Genomic DNA, 6,297 nt, shown 5'->3' on the forward strand with positions numbered 1-6,297 from the left:
GAAAAAAATGTGCGGGTTTTTCAGTTTGGTCGAAAATTTGTTGGATAAAGACACCATTTTTGTACCTGTGCCTCTGTATACCACCACAATGGATTTAAAATTAAACAATCAATATGTGATTGGAGTGCAGATTTTCAGCTTTAATTCAAAATTTTGCAATAACTGTATAGGAATGACAGACATTTCCATACACAGTCCTCAAAGTTAATTGGACAACTGACTGTCAAGAAGCCAGGTGACACCTGTTCCTTTGTAATAATATCTGAAGTTGATTAAAAGTGTTGAATTAGTATTTTATAGTTTTTGACTGTAATTTTAAATATGAGGCCCAAAAAGATACCAATGTAATGTTCAATTCAATTCAATTCAATTTTATTTATATAGCACCAAATTACAACAAACTGTCGCCTCAAGGCGCTTTGTATTGTGGGTAAAGACCCTACAATAATACAGAGAAAACCCAACAGTCAAAACGACCCCCTATGAGCAGCACTTGGCCACAGTGGAAAGGAAAAACTCCCTTTTAACAGGAAGAAACCTCCAGCAGAACCAGGCTCAGGGAGGGACAGTCATCTGCCGCGACCGGTTGGGCTGAGGGGAGAGAAAGACATGCTGTGGAAGAGAGCCAGAGATTAATATCAATTAATGACTAAATGCAGAGTGGAGTATAAACAAAGTAAATAAGGTGAATGAGAAGAAACAGTGCATTATGTGAACCCCCCAGCAGACTAGGCCTATAGCAGCATAACTAAGGGATGGTTCAGGGTCACCTGATCCAGCCCTAAACTATAAGCTTTATCATAAAGGAAAGTTTTAAGCCTAATCTTAAAAATAGAGAGGGTGTCTGTCTCCCGAATCCAAGCTGGAAGCTGGTTCCACAGAAGAGGCACCTGAAAGCTGAAGGCTCTGCCTCCCATTCTACTCTTAAGTATCCTAGGAACCACAAGTAAGCCAGCAGTCTGAGAGCGAAGTGCTCTATTGGGGTGATATGGTACTATGAGGTCTTTGAGATAAGATGGTGCCTGATTATTCAAGACCTTGTATGTTAGGAGAAGAATTTTAAATTCTATTCTAGATTTAACAGGGAGCCAATGAAGAGAAGCCAATATGGGAGAAATCTGCTCTCTCTTTCTAGTCCCTGTCAGTACTCTAGCTGCAGCATTTTGGATCAGCTGAAGGCTTTTCAGGGAGCTTTTAGGACAGCCTGATAATAATGAATTACAATAATCCAGCCTAGAAGTAATAAATGCATGAATTAGCTTTTCAGCATCACTCTGAGAAAGGATGCTTCTAATTTTAGAAATACTGCGCAAATGCAAAAAAGCGGTCCTACATATTTGTTTAATATGTGCATTGAAGGACATATCCTGGTCAAAAATGACTCCAAGATTTCTCACAGTGTTACTGGAGGCCAAAGTAATGCCATCCAGAGTAAGTATCTGGTTAGACACCATGTTTCTAAGATTTGTGGGGCCGAGAACAAGAATTTCAGTTTTATCTGAATTTAGAAGCAGGAAATTAGAGGTCATCCAGGCCTTAATATCTTTAAGACATTCCTGCAGTTTAACTAATTGATTTGTGTCATCTGGCTTCATTGATAGGTAAAGCTGAGTATCATCTGCATAACAATGAAAATTGATGCAGTGCTTTCTAATAATACTGCCTAAGGGAAGCATGTATAATGTAAATAAAATTGGTCCTAGCACAGAACCCTGTGGAACTCCATAATTAACCTTAGTGTTTGAAGAAGACTCCCCATTTACATGAACAAATTGGAGTCTATGAGATAAATATGATTCAAACCACTGCAGTGCAGTACCTTTAATACCTATAGTATGCTCTAATCTCTGTAATAATGTTAGGAGTCAAGGTCTGCAATACACAGATGTCTTCATGAATGGAAATACAGAGGGTTTAGAACAAGGCAGGGCTCTCCTCGGGTCTTCACTTAGGCCAGATTGAAATTTGCCAGGAAACATCTACAAGAGCCTGCAGAGTATCTGAGAAAAAAAAAAAAAAAGATGAAACCAAGATTAACGTAAGAGAAAGGGAAGGGAAGAGAAAGGTATGGAGAAGGAGTGAAACAACTCATGATCAGAAGCATACCACATTATATGTCAGACATAGCAGAGGTACATTTATGGCTGCCAGTGGAAGGAAAAACTCCTTTTCAACAGAAACAACAGAACCAGGCTCAGGGAGGGGCAGTCATCTACTGTGACCGGTTAAAGATGAGGGGAAAGCAAAGAGAACAGAGGGCGACAGGACAACAGACACAGTATGGGAGAGAGAGCCAAAGTTTAATAAACATGGTCACTAGTGTTTATTGATGTTGTGACTGCTGATAGAAGTAGCAGGATGAATTGTGAAGTGTACAGGGCTCAGATACAGTTCAGATACAGCTAAATGCCGCGGAAAAGGTCAGAGAGCGTGTACAGTGCACATGGACAATGACCCCAAAGCATACTGCAAAAGCAACCCATGAGTTTATCAAGGTAAAGAAATGAGACATTCTTCAATGGCCAAGTCACCTGATCTCAACCCAACACAGCATGATTTTCAGCCACTGAAGACGAAGCTGAAGGCAGAAAGAGCTGCAAACAAGCAGCAACTGAAGGCAGTTGCAGTCAAGGCCTAGCAGAACGTAACGTCTCAAAGGAGGAAACACAGTCTGTGGCTTCTAGACTTCAGGATTTTGGATTTTCATCCAAGTATTAAAAACAGTCCTTATATTTAAAAATATGTTAGGTTGTCCAATTAATTTTGAGCCTTGTAAATGGGGACTGTGAATAAAAATGGTGGCAATTTCTGAACAGTTCATGCTAAATGCCCCCCCCCCCTTGTATTAAAGCTTAAATTCTGCACTTCAATTATATATTTATTGTTTGATTTAATATATACTGTGGTAGAAACTATAAAAATTGTGTCATTGTCCACAAATCTATGGATCTAAATGTATTTACAGAAAAGGCAATGGCATTACTCAGCAAGGTCTGCCTTATACGGGGGTTAGGTCTTTATTTCTTTAGCAAGGGGTCTAGTTTTAATACCAAAATATGTACAATCACAATTTTTTTAAAATGTGGTATGTTAAAATGTAAATAGAAACAGGATGTAATGATCTGAAAATGTCACAAACCCACATTTTAATCACAATTGTTTAAACTGAATTTTCTTTGAATTAAATGGCAGCAACATCTCTCCAAAATGTTGGGATCTGGACAAACAAAAGACTGGAAATGTAACTGGTACTCAAAAGAAACAGCTGCATGAACATTTTGCAACTAATTAGGTTCATTGGCAACAAGTCAGCAACATGAGGAGCTATAAAAAGGCAACTTAAGAGTTTCTCAGAAGTAAAGATGGGCAGAGATTCACCAATCTGCAAAAAACTGTATCTACAAATTGTGAAACAATTTCGAATTCATGTTCCTTCACATAAAAACTGTGAATACTTTCAAAATCTCATCATCTACAGTTAATATCATCAAAAGATTCACACTGTAAACCCGGATAAGTTGAATCTACTTAAAAAAAACAAGGTAATTCGTTGCCTTAAATTTTTTAAGTAATGAAACAGTTCATTTAACTCAGCCTGTTAAGTAAGCACTACTCCATTTCCAGTTGAACTAAATTGTATGTTTTAATTGACCAAACTTATCTTTTATAGTTCATGAAAAAATAAAATGTCTTTTGATCAATCAATTCCCCTATCCTTTTCATGGTTGTGTGGGGGGGGGGGGGGGGGGGGGGGCTGGAGCCTATCCCAGCTGACAAGGGAGTAAGATGCAGGGTACACCCCATACAGGTCACCAGCCTGTTGCAGGGCAGACACAGACAACCATTCACACTTGTGGGCAATTTAGAGAGACCAATTAACCCAGTGGTTCTCAAATCCAGGCCTTGTGGCCCAGTGTCCTGCAGGTTTTAGATGTGTCTCTGCTTCAACACACCTGAGTCAAATATAGAAGTCATTAGCAGGACTCTGGAGAACTTGACTACATACTGAGAAGGTAATTCAGCCATTTGATTCATGTGTGTTGGATCAGGGACACATCAAAAACCTGCAGGACACTGGGCCATGAGGCCTGGATTTGAGAACCACTGCATTTACCTAACCCCAGTAACTGCATGTCTTCAGATTGTGGGAGAAAACCCATACAGACACAGGGAGAACGTACAAACCCCACACAGCAAGAGTCCCAGGCTAAGGTGGAATTGAACCCAAACTATCAGATAGCTATTCTAGCTGTGAGGCAGCAGTGCTAACCAACACACCACCATGCTGCCTAGGAGCACAAATATTTTTTACAGTGTTGAACTGTGTCTGTTTAAATTTGGTAAATAAACATGATAAAACTCAGCCCTGCTGAATGCTGGTACATTAACATTTGCAAATAACCATTGTCCATGGAACAATAAAAAAAACTATACGAGAGAGCGTTGTGAACAAAAACACCAAATGTCTGCTATTTCAAACAGTGAGAGGCCTGGGCTAAGCCAGAATTGAACCCAGACCTTCTAGATGGCATTCTACCTGTGTGGTAGCACTGCTAACCATCATGCCACCATGCAGCTGCGCATTAATCCAGTCTATTTAAACTGGTATAAACTAGATTTTCAGCAGGTGCAAAACTTTATGATATTAAATTGTTTGAACTCAAACGCATGATTACAATAAGATAGACCATCAAAACGTACAGTCTACTCAGCATTAACAAGTAATGTTCACATTCTAGGTAATTTTAAGTAATATGAACTCAATATTTTTAATTGGAATCAAAATCTGGGTTTACAGTGCAGAGAATCTGGAGAAATCTCTACGTGCAAGGGACAAGGCTGAAAATCAATAATGGATGCCTGTGATCTTCAGGCCCTCAGGTGGCACTGCATTAAAAACAGGTATGATTATATCATGGAAATCACTGTGGAGCAGCTAGAAGCTTTATCAGACAAGAATAGGATGACATTTCTCTCCCAAAAGTCCAGCAACTGGGAAGAATATGAATTATGAGTTAATATAACCACTAAATACAGTAGTCCAGAGAAAAATCTGAAGGTAATCTTATCTGTCCTTCTTTTCGGCCTCAATCAGATAGTTGAGATGTACATGATTACTAAAAGTCATCTTGAAAGATGTGGCATTTTTTGAACATGCAGAATTTTTGAAATCGTGCAGAAATGCATCTGAGTATAGGTACATCTTATTACCTTCCAACATCTGGACCCAGGCAAACAGAAAAGAGGACAGAAGAGTAAATCATGCCTCTGTGTGTCTTGAATAAGGGGGAGAAAAGTTGAGAAAAATATCTCTTTCAAAGCAATACAGACAGCAGAGTCAGTATTTCAGCATACAGTAGGTTGAACTCTTGCAGCTTTCCACCATAAAGATAAAAATGGGTGTACAGAAATTCACAGGAATGCAGGACATAAACATTCTGATGCTCAAAATTTCCTGGAAAAGTGGACACAACTCCCTAATTAATGTGCCGTTATAATGCTGAAATGACACCTATGCTCCAGTATACAGTTATCAATGTTTTTGCTGTGATGTGGTATTTAATATCCAGCAACTGTCCAAAAAATGAAGGAAAAAAACACATTTTATATAGTTTTATCCTTAAAGTGCACAGGTAGATGAGAAGATTAAGTACAGAAATTAGATTTTGATATTTGAAAAGGTCAGAAAGTGGTCGTACAGTGTTTTTTGGAGGATGGCGCATGAAAAATATTTGTATGTTCTTATTATATAGTAATGGACTAAATCGCAGTCATGCAGGCTGCGGTGTTTCTAAATGCTGAGGCATATCACTTCACCTTCATTTGTCCCGCCTCTGCTGGAAAAAAGACGAAGCTTTCCAGCACCACGGATAGCGCCAAAAAATGCACAGAAGAAAACTTTAGAAAAAAGGGGGTAACGTTAATGATGTTCTATGTCAGGTTCAAAACCTTCGATAGCCTCATTAGATAAGTCCACAGCGCCGCTAGAGCACCACGGTGAAACATTCATGACTCAGTTGTGTTGTCTTTACTTTTCAGTGATGTCTCAAATCCCAGGAAGAACCAGCAGTCTAGCAGCCCATCACACTGTTACACCCCGGGGCGAACGCATAATGCATTAACCCTTTGCGATCAGCGCGAGGAGAGTGCCCCGGGTGTTTAGATAGGGTGATCCAACCACTTTTAATTATAACAGCGCAGCAGCGCGGGAGAGACAGTTTTCAACCTCAAGGCTAAAACTGCAACCGAGCTGCTGCGGTCCCGCTGATGGGGAGAAGTAGAGGCTTTACATGGGCT

The sequence above is a fragment of the Archocentrus centrarchus genome, chromosome 14 (assembly GCF_007364275.1).
Source record: "Archocentrus centrarchus isolate MPI-CPG fArcCen1 chromosome 14, fArcCen1, whole genome shotgun sequence".
Lineage (NCBI taxonomy): Eukaryota > Metazoa > Chordata > Actinopteri > Cichliformes > Cichlidae > Archocentrus > Archocentrus centrarchus.